The sequence below is a fragment of the Megalobrama amblycephala genome, linkage group LG1, assembly GCF_018812025.1.
Source record: "Megalobrama amblycephala isolate DHTTF-2021 linkage group LG1, ASM1881202v1, whole genome shotgun sequence".
Lineage (NCBI taxonomy): Eukaryota > Metazoa > Chordata > Actinopteri > Cypriniformes > Xenocyprididae > Megalobrama > Megalobrama amblycephala.
The window spans coordinates 30124123-30140064 of NC_063044.1; the positions used below are offsets into that span (position 1 = coordinate 30124123).

At 37.9% G+C, this 15942-nt stretch overlaps 1 long non-coding RNA gene across 1 annotated transcript; it reads right to left on the bottom strand.

The window, feature by feature from the left end:
- Positions 1 to 9120: 9120 nt before the first annotated feature.
- LOC125249701 lies at positions 9121 to 10890 on the bottom strand. Its single transcript, XR_007180609.1, has 2 exons — positions 10754 to 10890; positions 9121 to 9642 (listed from the first exon to the last, which is right to left on the bottom strand). It is a non-coding gene; the product is annotated as an uncharacterized LOC125249701 (long non-coding RNA).
- Between the last annotated feature and the right edge of the window lie 5052 nt (positions 10891 to 15942).

The window sequence follows — 15942 nt, forward strand, 5'->3', positions numbered from 1 at the left end:
AAACACAGTACTCTTAAATTCCTGTGTATTAACTTTAACAAAGCATTTAGAATCCTTGAAAATAAAACATTTTAAAAAAGCACATATACTCACCATAAACTCCAAAATCAGTCTGCTAGGTTCTTCATTCAGGTAGGCACAAAGAGATTTGATTATGCACTCTCTTCACTTCGATATGATCAGTCTAAAGATGCAAATAACAATATTAGCCAAATATATATGTAGCATCTGGACCAAACACACAATTATTAAATTTATTTAATGAATAATACAGAAACTCTCCCTAACAAGTCCTGCTAACCCATCCCCCACAACTGCAACACACAGGCAGGATAGGTGTCCTGTTCCTGTTTTACTGCCAGATAAAAGGCACTCTTCCCCCTCTTCCCTCTCTCCCTTTTTCCTTTACTGAAAACGCTAATGTGAAGATGATGCTGAACTAGAAGCTTCTAAGGAACCCCAAGCTTGTTCCAGGCTTCGGCCTAGACCTTCCATTCACCAAAGATCCTCTGAATCCAACTGGTTCTCTTTCATCAAGACAATATCAGCAAAGATTCAACGGGAGCCTCCACAAATTGCATCAGGACAGTTTAATTCAAATTGGCGAGACATGCAAGTATCAAACTTATTCTCATTATTTGATACATTAAGTATCCTTACCCCTTTTAAAGAAGGGTGTGTTAGAACTAAACTGATGGTTTGCTCAAGGCTGTTGATCTGATGAAATTCAAACAATGCTGTAACTTCTTTCTTTCCTGCATTCTGCTTCAGCTCTCTCTTTCCCTTGGTAAACTGTATGCATGTATGTGTGTGAATGTTAGAGTAGTTAAGTGTTTAGTCTAGTTAATAAAGTCTTGTTCATGTCACATGTAAAGTTGTCCGTGTTTCAAGCTCATATACTGGAGTCCCTAATTTTGCCAATCCTGACTACATGCTCTGAGTAGTACTGTACAATAAGCATGTTAATTTCCCATGACCAAGAAATGAACATTTCTTAGAATTAAAAAACAATTAACACTGAGTTTTCATTGGCCAAATCATTAATTGATTGTAATATATTTTATTTTATTACATAAAGTTAATTTGATTTAACTGATCCAAATATTTATAATTAATTAATAACTAGTTATGATTAATTATATTTATTTTGAGCTAATTTGCTACATATCCTTCGCATATTAGCTGCTTTTCCAATGCTGCCAGTGTTATTTTCATTTTAGCTTGTTTAGGCACAGTATAATTACAAACTGTTCTTGGCCCAAAATTCTCAGCATGGTTGGTGCACTGTTCTGCAGAGTTTAGTTCGACCCAAATTAAACGTGCCTGAACCAGTTAATCAGTGTTTTTTGGAATTTTCAAATATGAACAAAGTGTTAAACTTACCAGGCTGTTGTGCTGGGGTAAGTTGGAGCTAAACAGCGCAGAACATTGTCCATATACAGTAGTGTTATACAAGAAACATCTGTCCGACTAGGACCCCTTTTTGGACATCTGCGAATCACCAAAATTCAATATTAAATATTAAAACATCTGACTAGGACCCCTTATGGATGTCTGTGGACATGCAGAACTTCAATATCTGAACATAGGAATAGGGACCCTCTTGGACGTAGACGTCTTTTGAACGCTCCACAAAGACATTAAATTGATGTCTTTTGGATGTGTTTTTGCTTAGTGGGTTGTATTTATCATGGTAATAAACCTAATCTTATTATATCCATTTTTTTATGCATGCTCATGACCATAACTGTTACAGTACAAGAAGGGACTGAGGCAGATGTAAAACAAACAGGTAAGTTTATTGATGTCACAGCAGAGTGTGAACAGCAGTGCGGGTGATGAAAGGTGAAGAATGATGATGAAATCTTGCTGATGCTTGCAGGAGTGGAGAGAATGGATCGCGCTGGAGACTTGGAACACAGGAGACTGGAGACACTCACACACACGAGGAGGAACACAGGAGGGAAACTGGAAACGTCGGAGACAGGTAAGTAGATTGTCTGGAGTCCTTGAGGTGAGCATACAGGTTAGTAGCATACAACGAGACCGGACAGTGAGTGTGTGTGAGTGTTGGCTTTTTGAAGTGCTGGTGATTGCGGTGATAATGATGTGCAGGTGGCGGTGATTAGTACTCGGGAGATGGACTGTGCCGGGATTGAGTGAGGGTGGAGCCTGCCGTGTCTGTTACAATAACCACAGTGAGAGAATATTGTTTTAAAAGGTTAATTCACCCAAAAATGAAATTTCTGTAATTAATTACTCACCCACATGTCCATCCACACACATAAGACCTTTGTTCATCTTCGGAACACAAATTAAGATATATTTAATGAAATCCGAGAGTATCTGATCCACTCAAAGGCATCAACGTCATTGCACCTTTTGATGCCCAGAAAGGTAGTTAAAAACATGTTTAAAATAGCCCATATGACTTCAGTGGTCCATCTTAAAGGGATAGTTCACCTAAAAATGAAAATTCTGTCATCATTTCAAGTTGTTCCAAATCTGTATAAATCTTTAGTTCTGCTGTACACAAAGGAAGATATTCGGAAGAATGTTTGTGACCAAGCAGATCTCGCCCTTCTTTGACTACCATAGAAGGAAAAAAAAATACTATGGCAGTCAATGGTGGACGATATTGCTTATTCTTCCAAATATCTTCCATTGTACAGCAGGACTAAGAATCATATACAGGTTTGGAACAACTTGAAATGATGACAGCATTTTCATTTTTAGGTGAACTATCCCTTTAAGATGAACCACTGAAGTCATATGGGCTATTTTAAACATGTTTTTAACTACCTTTCTGGGCATCAAAAGGTGCAATGATGTTGACAGAATTTTCATTTTTGGGTGAACTATCGCTTTAAAGTTATGAAGCGAAAAATATCATTTTTGTGTGCAAAAACAAAACAAAAATAACGACTTTATTCAACAATTTGAATCATTGTCATACGTAGTGAACTCAGTGCAGACTTCCTTGTTTACGTCTGAATGCCAACTCAGTATTGGTCGAAGCTGAACACGTGAGCAGCACAACGCATACATGTGATGCTGCGACAGGAGCCGGCCAATAATGAGCCAGCATTCAGGCTGCAGTCACGTTGATTATTTTAACCATGTTTTTAACTACCTTTCTGGATGTCAAAAGGTGCAATGACATTGCTGCCTATGAGTAAATCAGATACCCTCAGATTTAATAAAAAATGTCTTAATGTGTGTTCTGAAGATGAACGAAGGTCTTACAGGTTTGGAACAACATAAGGGCGAGTACATAATGACAGAAATTTCATTTTTGGGTGATCTAACCTTTAATACAAGGTTTTGTTGAGCAAAGTTTTTCATACCTGTGTAGTGGGCACCAAGGGGTGTTTAATTTTTTGTCCAAGGACTCCTCCTCGGTTTGCAAACATCTTCATCAGCTTTCCAGAGTATTCATCCAGCTTGGCAAAGAATGTTGACACCAATGGGACTGTTGTAATTCTCTCAAATTCTGCAAAAATCTACAAACACATAAAAAGTAATTTGTTAAATAATTTCTTATTTCTTGGGCTTCACTTTTTGACTTTCTCTGTGTCTTGGGATTTTTCCATTGTGCACATCATGTACCTACCTAGACAAAACAAGAAGTAGTAGTCCTTGGACACACCGACACTCTCACACACAACCAGAAGTTAAAGACATACACACTTTTACGCACATACATTTCTTATTTGTTATTATATTTCTTGAAATGCCATACATGGTAAGGTTTGATTCTTAAGTCATATGATTGGATGCTCAAGCCATCCTGGAGATTGTTGTTTGACCTATGTCTATAAATATGACCCTTCTTCCTGAATAAATCTGAGAATGCTTTGTACCACACTTGATCTGTGTCTGCTTGGTCATTCTCCCGAGGCCTCGCGCTGCTGCTGCCACACATCACAGCCTGTTTCTTTACTGATGACTGGAATTACAAATATTCTACCTATTATTGAGATTTTGATCTAACAGTTTGGGGGCTCGTCCGGGATATTCCCAAGAAACACAGGACTGGGGACTGAGAGGTCATCCTTCATCACAGGTAAGTTGTTTTTTAATAATTTCCTGTGATGGTAGGATTGATTGAACTCATCCCATAATAGGTAGTGTTATCCTTGGATGCAGCTCTAAGTTTGTCCAGGAATATTTGTCTGTAAAGGTACTGTTTAAATGCACAGCTACCTGGCAAATATTTTGGTTATCCCTCCGTGCGAGGAAGATCCATGCAGATCCGCTCTCACGGATATCCGTTTAGATCCGCTCTGACAGAAAACAGTGTTGATGGGAATATTCCGGTTGACGAATTAATAAAATTGGCTGAATAATTATAATTAAAGAATTATAAAGAGACCCCTTTGGTGTGGTGTGGCAAATTAAAAATCAAATTAGGTGAAGGATGGGTCAAAAGATATCAAGACCAATACAAGATGAGACACCCCGAAATTGGATGTTTAAAAATAATTGTGGATATTGGACTGAACCCTATTTATCAAATTTAAAGGGGTGGACTCAAGGAAAAATACAGTTGGATCCTTTCCCCAAAGAAGGCTCTTTTAAGCCAGGGGATATGGAAAGTGCAAATTTGATGATTAATGGGGTCTGGGGAGACCCAGAGTGGAATTATAAGTACATGAAAGTCGTACAGTAAATGGAAAGAGATGAAAACATATTGGGATAAAGATCCAGAGAGGCCAAAATTGCCCCATGCCTCAGCATCCCCTTCAAATATTTGTCAATATAAGTCTCCTACAGTAGAGGAATTGAAACAACCTCTCATTCCACCAAAATTACACCCCATGCTACCAGAATGTAGAAAAGATGGATATGCAATGATGAGTGAGACAAAACAGTGTGTGGCAGGGGGGGCCGCAGCTGCCAGTAAACAGGCAGACTGCGAGAAGCCAAAAGATGAACAAAAATCAGAGCCTGCTTTTATGTTTGTGAGACAGGGAAATCAAATTTCCATACGTCCTGCTAAGGCAAGTGACATCGAAAGCATAATCTGCCTTCTCCCTCTCATTCGGTGAAATTTGTGCAGATCCTGAAAAGTCATACCCGTTACGCACAACTGATGGGTCCAGATTTTAGAGTAATACTCCTCAGAACTTTCGGGGATGATGTGACAGAGACAGAGATAATTGATGCGTGTCCTTCTCTGAAAACAGAAAATGATAAAATGACTGGAAAAAGGACTGCGGATAATCCCATTAAACTGTTGTGGGAGGAGGAAGAGCTTTTGAGACTTTTTACGAGGAGCTGCAAAGGATGTTAGAAAGACGGGTGATTTCAAAAAGAGATATATCATATGCCGCTAACACTAAACAGGGGCCAAAAGAATCTGCCGCAGCTTTCGTAAATCAATTCAAAAAGTCATGGGAGGAGGATTCTAAATTGCCAACCACACGAGATCATAGCATACTTTTCACTAACACATGTTTGAACAATATGAATCCAAAACAGGCCCAGCTGATAAGAGTAACCACATCACGAATTACTGAGTCGAATGTAGAGGAATTTTGTGCATGAGTGAGAGAGTTAGATGCTGCTGGAGGATTTTCAGGTAATAGTGCATTGACAGTTAAAACTTGTAACACTCCAGTTAATAGGCCAGGAAGTTACACTAAATAAAGGGAACGTTAACGCCTCTTAAACAGCAGGAAACAAAAAAAAGAAATACAACAGGAGACAGATGTCAACAATAAACCCAAGTGTATTTACAATTCAATCCGTGTACACCACCAAAAAACCAGGTTAAACATCCAAGATAAAAAAATGCATGTGTGTATGTGTGCGTGTGTGTCTGAAAAGTCTCTAGAGTCCAGCGCGTTGCAAAGTTTATATAGGAGCAGTCTCACAGGGGAAACAAACAGTCCGTGAGCAGGATCCTACAGGTATAATCCAACTGTTTTGAGTCCTCTTGGGCGAGTAATCCATGGGGAAAAAACACAATATACTCCACAAGAGACAGCGAAAAATCAGCACAGCAAAAAACAGTCAGCAACGAAGCAAGGAAAAAAGATTTAAATCTTAATGAAAAAGACGCGCTCTCAAACACCGGCGTGCCGGTTCCTTATAAAGGAAAAAAAAACATTGTAAACGTCCCGCTGTAATGACGTAACGTCACGTGACGACGTAGCGCGAGCAACATCTCGCGGGAGCATAAAGCAGGGTAAAACACAGACAACATATAGGGAGAAAACAACATACAGGAGAAAGCTATTTACAGATAATAGTCAATGCATCATTATTATTGGCTATAATTGGCTTCCCCTTATGTGGCAACGCTACAAACTGAACCGGCATTTTTGCAGACAACAGGGGAAGAAGCCCCATGAAGGAGAGGGAAATGTCATTATTGTGGCAAACCTGGTCATTAGGCACAAGAGTGCAGAAAACGAAAATATGATGAGCAAAGACATAAACAGGGAGAGATAGACAAAAATGAGAATTCCAACTCCAACCAAGAGACTGGTAACAAATACCAAACAGAATGGACTCCCCAGGGATGCCTACAGAGTGAAGGAACCCCAAGTACTTCTATGCTCACTCTAAAATATAGAAATAACAAAACTGATTTGCTAAATTTGGAATTGAGTGTAGATGGGAAAAAAGAAATATTGTTTTCTTATTTATACTGGTGCCAGCTGCTCATCAATTTCTGGTTTAATGTATGAGGGTCCAGTTTCTGCAAAAAGTACACGCTCCATGGGTATTGATGGAGTTCCAATCTCCTGCTCAGTTACACACCCTTTGCCTGTGGTCACAAGTGATGGTCAACATTTTATGCACAAATTTACTATCATTCCCGAATCACCTCTAAATTTGCTGTAAGAGATATTTTGCATAAACTGGGAGTGGAAATTGTATATACTGAAAATTATGTTTCTCTTTTCTTCCCTTCTGTGCTGATGTTGTCCACTGAGCCACACCCTCATCCTGCTGATTATATGCTGAGTGAAGCTGAGAGTGAGGGAGAAGAGATAGCATCACTGAAACGAGTAAATCCAAAACTGTGGGCTAAGTACAAGGACGAAGCAGGTTTCATCAATGATAAACCGTACACTGTGTTACTGAAAACAAAAACACCAGTCTATGTCTTCTCTCCAGAGAAAGAGAAGGGCATTGAACCTGTGATTGAAAATTTGTTGAAACAGGGCATTATTATTTAGACACACTCGCCATATAACACACCTATTAATCCTATTCTCGAAGCAGATGGACAAAGTTGGCGACTGACACAAGATTTGAGGAAGATCAATGACCTGATCATACCACTTTCACCAGTGGTACCGGATGTGGTAAGTATAATAAATTTAATACCACCTACACATAAATTCTATACTGTCCTTGATATATGCTCTGCTTTTTTCAGCATACCGATATCTGAAGAGGTGCAGCCATTATTTTCGTTTACATACAGACAACAACAATTTACATGGACACGTCTTCCTCAGGGCTACGTTGACTCGCCTGCTGTGTTCTCTGCGATTGTGCACAAAACCCTCAGCAACATCAAGCTCCCACCGACTACATGTTTACTACAGTATGCAGATGACCTGCTCATTTCAGCCACAACAGCAGAGGACTGTGAACAGGCCTCCATCATTGTCTGCAATGTGCTGGCAAAGGCAGGGTTTAAAGCATCAAGAAAAAAAGTGCAGTGGGTGAGACCACAAGTCTCTTATCTGGGACACATTATCTCAGAAGGACAAAAAAGGATCTCTCCTGACAGAATGGAGCTTGTAAAGAGATTTACTAAACCAGCCACCATCAAACAAATGCAAAGTTTTCTGGGACTGATAAACTATTGCAGGGCCTGGATACCAGACTGTGCTTTGTATGACAAGACATTGCATCAAGCTATTGACACCAAAGCCTCACCACAACAAGCAATCAAGTGGACTGTTGAAATGGATGCTGCCTTCAACGTGTTGAAACACTCCATCATGTCGGCCCCCACGTTGGGCCTTCCTGACTACAAAAAGGACTTCCACCTTTACGTGCACAAGAGCAAGGACATTGCAGCGGGAATACTGGCCCAGGAACACGGTACAAGTTATCACCCTGTGGCATATCTTTACAAAACATTAGATAACACTGCGCAAGGTCTGCCAACATGCCTTCAAGCAGTGGCTGCTGCTGCCCTGATGGTACGAGATGCTGAAAAAAACAGTCCTCTCACATCCACTGACGTTACACACCTCATACCAGGTAAATGCAATTTTACATAATCTTAACACGCAACACATGATGGCACAGTGTCGTTCAGGTTATGAGGCAACATTGTTAGCGTCTACAAATTTAACGATTAAGCAAATGGAAAACCAATAGCACATTCTGATTTGATAGGCGATTTAATTAATGCAGTGCAGTTGCCGAACAAAGTGGCCATAGTCAAGATGAGGGGACACGCAGCAGGAGATTCAGAGGAAATAAGAGCCCAGCTAACAGGGAACGTTTCCATAACTTTCACTAACGTTATGTAAAAGTTTTGTAAATGTTAGAAAAAAACATTTCTAAAATAATGTTTCAAGAACATTCTTATAATGTTTTCATAGTAAAAATACATTCTCATAACTTTGAGAGGAAACATTCTTAGAACAACATTGTTGGAACGTTCTTATCATGTTATTTGTACTTGACTGATGTTCTCAATGTAGAGCGAAAACGTTCTCATAACAACGTTACTGGAACGTCTTTATCACGTTATTTGTGCTTGACTGATGTTCTCATAATGTAGAGCGAAAACGTTCTCATAACAACCCCACATAGCAAATGTTTTCTGGCCCAGCTCCGGGCCACACGATCACGTTTCCCTCGGCCCAAGTACCGCAAAGAATGACGGCCCTGAAGTGGCCCAGAACTGGATTAAAGACAGGGGTCACACATGGGCCATAACCGGCCAGAATCTCAGCCAGTTAATCACCCTTAACTGGCCCTGAAGTGGGCCAATACAGGTTTTATTATTGGTACCAATTCTCAGCCATATGTTAACCATATCACCACCACCCTTTAACCAGAAACCCCAAAAATGAGCCATAACCCAGCCTAATCTTACCCAAACCATGTGAACAAATGAGTCACAAGAAAATTCAATTCTCAAAATTAGTTTATTTAACAATATTGCACAAGCCAATAATAATAATAATAATAATAACCACATTCAGAATTGTGTAACTGTGTGAAGGCTATTTTATTTAGTACAATCAAAGCATATCTTATTACCACCTCATGAATATATGAATGAATCTAGCACTGAAATGTAAAGATATTATAATGTAATTTTACTCTCAACAAATATAGAGCAAATTAAAAAAAAAAAAATACTTAAAACAAATTTACACATCAGAATGTTTGTATGTGTGAGGGAGAACGTGATCCTATTTAGGACTGTACTCAGGAAGTGAAGTACAGCTCTGCAGCCCCTCATTTCTCCACAAGTGCTCTCTCCTTATTCCAGCAGACTATTAGTCTTGTCCCTGACAGCAACATAGTGTCGGGCCAGATCCGGCCCACATCTGGTCCGCGTGTAAACCACATGTACCAGATGTGGGCCGGATCTGGGCCACACTATGTTGCTGTCTGGGGTGGTGTCAGACAATTTTTTCCTCACAGCAGCTAAAAGACAAAATAATAATACAAAATTAATAAATACATATACAAACATTCATATAAATAAATGTAGGTAACAAATGAAAAATAAGGTTGCTTTGGTGTTTTTTACAGGAAATGATTGCCAATAATATGGCACTATTGAATGACTAACTGGCTTGTCAGAGTTTGACAACAGTATTATGACAAATAAGACCATTTTAGCAAACAAAAACCTTAAAAATGTTGAGATATGGAAACTGTGGTGTAAACAGAGTAACCAATGCACTGTTGAAGTACTGATAATGTAACGCATTCAAAGCATAACATCTTATTTCCACCTCAAAAAAAGTGCATTTAATTTCAAAATGTACTGGTCTGTCTTAAACAGTTACTTATTGCATAGGTTAATGTAAACTAACAATGACCTCCTACAAATACCAAAAACATGTCTTTGTTTATGTGACACAATGATTATTCCAGATTTGATTCTATGACTGATGCAAAATGCTTACGAAATAACAAATTGCTTTCTTATTGTTTTAAGAATGTCTACTAGCTAAAACAAAAATATCATACATAGACCTATCCTGATTATCAAAGTCAGAGATTAGATTTAGATATAATTAAATCTGATTGTACAACCTTTGAATCACTTTCAGTTAAAAAAGTAAATTACTGTTGCTGATTTTGCTGTGATTTTTTAACAACAGTGGGCTACATTGTTCCGCACACTGGACAGGAAGCACCGCGCCTCGGACATCCCGCAGGCCGGTCTATCTCACCCCGGTCGCGTCAATCCTCATATCTGGGTTCTCAAGTTCAAGGGGCAGTGAATCAGCTAACGTACCTTATAGGCAAAATTCACTTCAATAAAGAACTAAGTGGCATCCGAGTTTCATGTATTTCAAAAAGCGCCAAAAATGGGTTGTTATTCTATTTTTAAAGATAGCTGTTACGAGTGATGGAATTCATTAATCATAATAACCAAAATAATCTGCGAGTTTTAACCGCATTTGGCGGCTTTTTTGTAAATTTTTTTAAGTTCAATTCTTTCCAAAAGGCCAAATATTGATTCAAAACATCTAACATAACATAACATCTAATGTTAGGTCGTACACAACATAACTTCACTTACCTAGAACAGCGGTTGTCCGACAGACGTCTTCACCCTTCAGTGGGAGAAATTTTAACCGACGCATCACGTGAACCTCATCCACCAACCAGAAAAGCTGGTGTTACCGTGGAGATCGCGCCAAAATAAACAATAGTTGACCGCCCAGTTGTAACTATAACTTTACATATATTTTTAAATAAACTGTTATGTAGGGGAAATATATATATATATATATATATATATATATATATATATATATGTGTGTGTGTGTGTGTGTGTGTGTGTGTGTGTGTGTGTGTGTGTGTATATATATATATATATATATATATATATATATATATATATATATAAATAACTATCTTGTTAGGAAAATATATTTTTTGTTATCATATTTTGTTTGTATCATTTTTAAATCTGGACATTTTTTTTCAAATGACTCATATATATAAGTCAATTAATATTAATATTATTATTAATAATAATTAATAATTATTAATTAATTAATAAATCTTGCCTTGAATATAGCAGGCCTAAATAGCCTACTTACAATTGTCCAGTACACAGAGTATGGCACATAATCGCTACACTGATCTGGGCCACACACCTCACATCCACAATCGGCCCAAATGTTGTCTGCCGTCACGCATGCAGTACACAGAGTATGGCCCATAATCGCTACACTGATCTGGGCAACACACCTCACATCCACAATCGGCCCAAATGTTGTCTGCCGTCATGCATGCAGTACACAGAGTATGGCCCATAATCGTTACACTGATCTGGGCCACACACCTCACATCCACAAACGGCCCAAATGTTGTCTGCCGTCACGCATGCAGTACACAGAGTATGGCCCATAATCGTTACACTGATCTGGGCCACACACCTCACATCCACAATCGGCCCAAATGTTGTCTGCCGTCATGCATGCAGTGCCATCATTGCCACACATGGCCCACGGTTGGCTGACATGATGCATGCCAGTGCCGGCAACACGCCAGCATTGCCATTATGAGGCCACATTTGGGCCAAGTCTGTTTGCTATATGGGACGTTATTGGAACGTCTTTATCACGTTATTTGTGCTTGACTGATGTTCTCATAATGTTGAGCAAAAACATTCTCATAACAACGTTCTTGGAACGTCTTTATCACATTATTTGTGCTTGACTGATGTTCTCATAATGTTGAGCAAAAACATTCTCATAACAACGTTCTTGGAACGTCTTTATCACGTTATTTGTGCTTGACTGATGTTATTTGTGCTTGACTGATCTCATAATGTAGAGCGAAAACGTTCTCATAACAATGTTCTTGGAACGTCTTTATCACGTTATTTGTACTTGACTGATGTTCTCATAATGTTGAGCAAAAACATTCTCATAACAACGTTCTTGGAATGTCTTTATCACGTTATTTGTGCTTGACTGATGTTATTTGTGCTTGACTGATGTTCTCATAATGTTGAGTGAAAACGTTCTCATCAACGTTCTTGGAACGTCTTTACCATGTTATTTGTACTTGACTGATGTTCTCATAATGTTGAGCGAAAACATTCTCATAAGAGACCACTCCAAGTTCAGAAATCAATATTAAGTGGTCTCTTATTTTTTATATATATATATATATATATATATATATATATATATATATATATATGTATGTATACTGTTTATATTTTAAGAATGTAAAAATGCATAGAACATAAAGCTTAAAAATTGATCTTCATGTTACATGCATAAATAGGCCTGTGTACATATGTAAAAATATATTTAAAAAAATATAGCCTATTCATGAATCATGTTATGTATAGTTTTTAACAAGAGACAATATTGTGAAACAACGAATGTGAAATGACTATGAGTGTACACAAAGTAACACACACACACACACACACACACACTGATGCCTGGATGCTATATGCAATCAATCACACAAACACATATTTATCAAAACCAGCAAGTAATATACTTCAATTCACCCACTCGACCAACAAAAAGAATCAAAATGTTTTTTGAGACTCCATCCTATCTTAAATTTTTTCATTCTGATTGCCATTGCTCATTGTTTCAGTATGTGTTAAGTTCAAAATCGTCAACGCTAGTTCACGTACTGTGTTTGAACTCTAGCTCATAATACTGTATGGTTAAAATATGATTTTGTTGTTGTTGTTGTTGTTGTTGTTGTTGTTGTTGTTGTTGTTGTTTCCGTCCTGGTGCCCATTGTAGTGGACATGAAAAAATCTAATATATTGTACATTTATTTTATTTATTTTTTTACAGTTAAAGAGAATCTGAAAAGCACAAAAAACTGTCTTTATATATATATATATATATATATATATATATATATATATATATATATATATATATATATATATATATATATATATATATATATATACAAAAGTAAAGTGTTGGTATAAAAATACTCCAAGCACGTTTTCCAAAAATATAAAGAAGTTCTTTTAAAGTTTCACTTTCTCATTTTGCACAATGGGTCGATAGAACTACAAAATGCATTTTAAATTCATGATTTAATAATTGTATGTAATGTTATAATTCTATATGTTTATGTTTGTAAATGCTGCATGACTGTGACGTGTTTTAATGCGTGTGCGCGTTGAACGTTCGAATCGCTTTCAAATGCTGTAGCGGATCTGAGTTGCCATGGAAACGGGGAAACGTCAAGCAGCAAGCCTCCGTCTCGCTGTTGTTTTCACTGATTTTAGGTAAGTTTAGTCCACAAAATCACACACATAATATATAAAACTGTTCCTGACACTTTTCTTAAGTGTAACTGACACCCTTCTGTTGAATATTTACTTAAAAGAAATGATTTGGCTGCGTCCGAAATCGCATACTACATGAGTAGGTACTACATTTGAATTTGAACGTACTTCCCGACCGTTAAAACAGTACGTACTATATAGTATGAATATAGGTAGTATGAATGGAATTCGGACGTACTACATCCGCCATGTTAATGTTGTCACATGTCATGCGTCGTCACAACAGCGCGAACATTTAAAGGGCCTGCTCTACTCCGCTTTCATCAGCAATGTTTTTTATTAATGCTTACCGCTTCCATCAGTGTTTTAATGTCGATTCAATCAACAGCTCAAAGGAGGCGTCGGTCAGCTGCTCGCAGATCAACAGCTTTCTTCAACAGCTTGTTAAATATGTCAAAGTATAATCACCTAACGTATTTAGCTAGGAAATTTTACCTCAGAATAAAAATACATCTGTTAATATCACGACAGAGGCTGATTTGAAGCAACGAAATTAAATAATTTATTGTTAAAAATGAATGCATATAAAAATACACGAGAAACAAAAGACATGAATCAATAAACAAACTTGAATACATTATATATAAATAAATAATGTGTAGACAGAGAGGGCGAGAGACATACACAACACTAAATATTATATACAATATATACAAATAAATATGATAGATTTTATGTTGGTCTCAGCATTGAAAGTATGTGGACTGAGGCTCTTTTTTTTCCTCTGTCAAAGTTGTATACTATGTTTTAACATATGGTTTTCTATGTACCAGAACCATTTCCATATAAGGCTCTACTAGGAGTGAATGTGAAACAGGGAATGGTCCCTGCTTTTCTGCATCACCAGAATAGGAGAAGGTCCTTCGGATTTTAAGGGACCTCATGGGTACCTGACCAATAGATGACCATATTTAGACTTGTTTTTCTATATGTATCACATTCCTATACCATGATCTATATGATGTATTCTCTTTTTCATTGGCTGAAACTATACTACACCCCTTGTACTCTTTCTATATATTGTCTCTTTTCTTATCAATAAAATGAGACTATATTCTCCCTCAGCGCTGAGTGATTGCTCATTCAATTGCCAAATAAGAGGTCTGGGATGAGGCACGAATTAGGAACAAAAACCTAACAATTTGGGGGCTCGTTGGGATTTCTCCAGACAGGTAAGAAATAAAATGCTTAAATGCATCTTACTGTCTGTTGAGAAATTGATCCTTGTATTTTTGTGCCGCACTTTTTTCATATTTGTTAAAAGTGGATATCCTCGTATTTTGATAAATGCGGGAAGAGTGAAAGAGGATTGATCACCCTTTCATTTTTTGGTGTTATCCTCACGGATTATATACGTGGGAAGGGAATAGATGAGTTTGAGTTGAAAATTTTTCTCTCTCTCTTAGTCCATTTCATGGTGATATCCTCAGGTCCTTGTTGGCGGTTGAATGAATAATACTGAATTTAAAATTTTTCTTTTTGCCAAAAATACTAAAAGGTTAATATAAAGCTGCAGACTTTAATTTGTATTTTGTTTGGCCATTCTCTGAAATTGTAAGGCTTTTCTTTAAGCAAAGGAGAGATCTTTGTTGGCTGTTTTAAATGGGTGAAACGATTAGTCGACCGTTGATGGGGGAAACCCCGAGGGATTTCATGAATCGCAATAATAAAGCGTTTTTTACAGAACCCTATCTCTCTAATCTCGCGGGATGGTCAGAAGGGAAAATACAATTAGATCCGTTTCCCCGCGATGGTTCTTTTAAAGATGAAGATATGCGTGCTGCAAAAGATATGATCTTTGGTTCTTGGGGTGACCCAGGATAGCCAATTGATTATATGAAAGATGCGTATAAAGTTTGGATGAAGATGAAAACTTATTGGGATAAGGGTCCAGAGTTGAAAAAACAAGACAGCTCTCTCTCTCAGTCTCAGCTGAAACCTGATGCGTCTCTTCCCCCATATGAATGTGTTGTTTCTGCTGAAATTCCAAAGCCCTTGACCAATCGATTGTATCCGCAGTTGCCGTCCACAACTGAAGTTTTTCCGTTTGTACAGCTTCCAGATGGTTACAAAATTACTCCTCTGAGTGTTACGGAGGCAGTGGCTATTTGCAAAGATCTGCCTGATCCGGCTAGGTCACCACATCAATTTGTGGCAGTGCTGCAACGGTTAACTGCCTACAGTCATTTGACGGGACGAGATTATCGTTTTATTTTGACTAAAACACTGCCTGCGGAAATCACAGAGGAGGAAATGATTGAAGAAGTTGATTACTTAAACCCCATCTACGATACACCGCCTGTTCGTCGTGTTGTATCTCAGAAAGCTGGAGATTCGAAGCCCCTTGATTTGTCTAAACCTTCACGAGTGCTTTCTTCAGCATTCCTGTTGATCGCCAAACACAGCCATTGTTTGCTTTT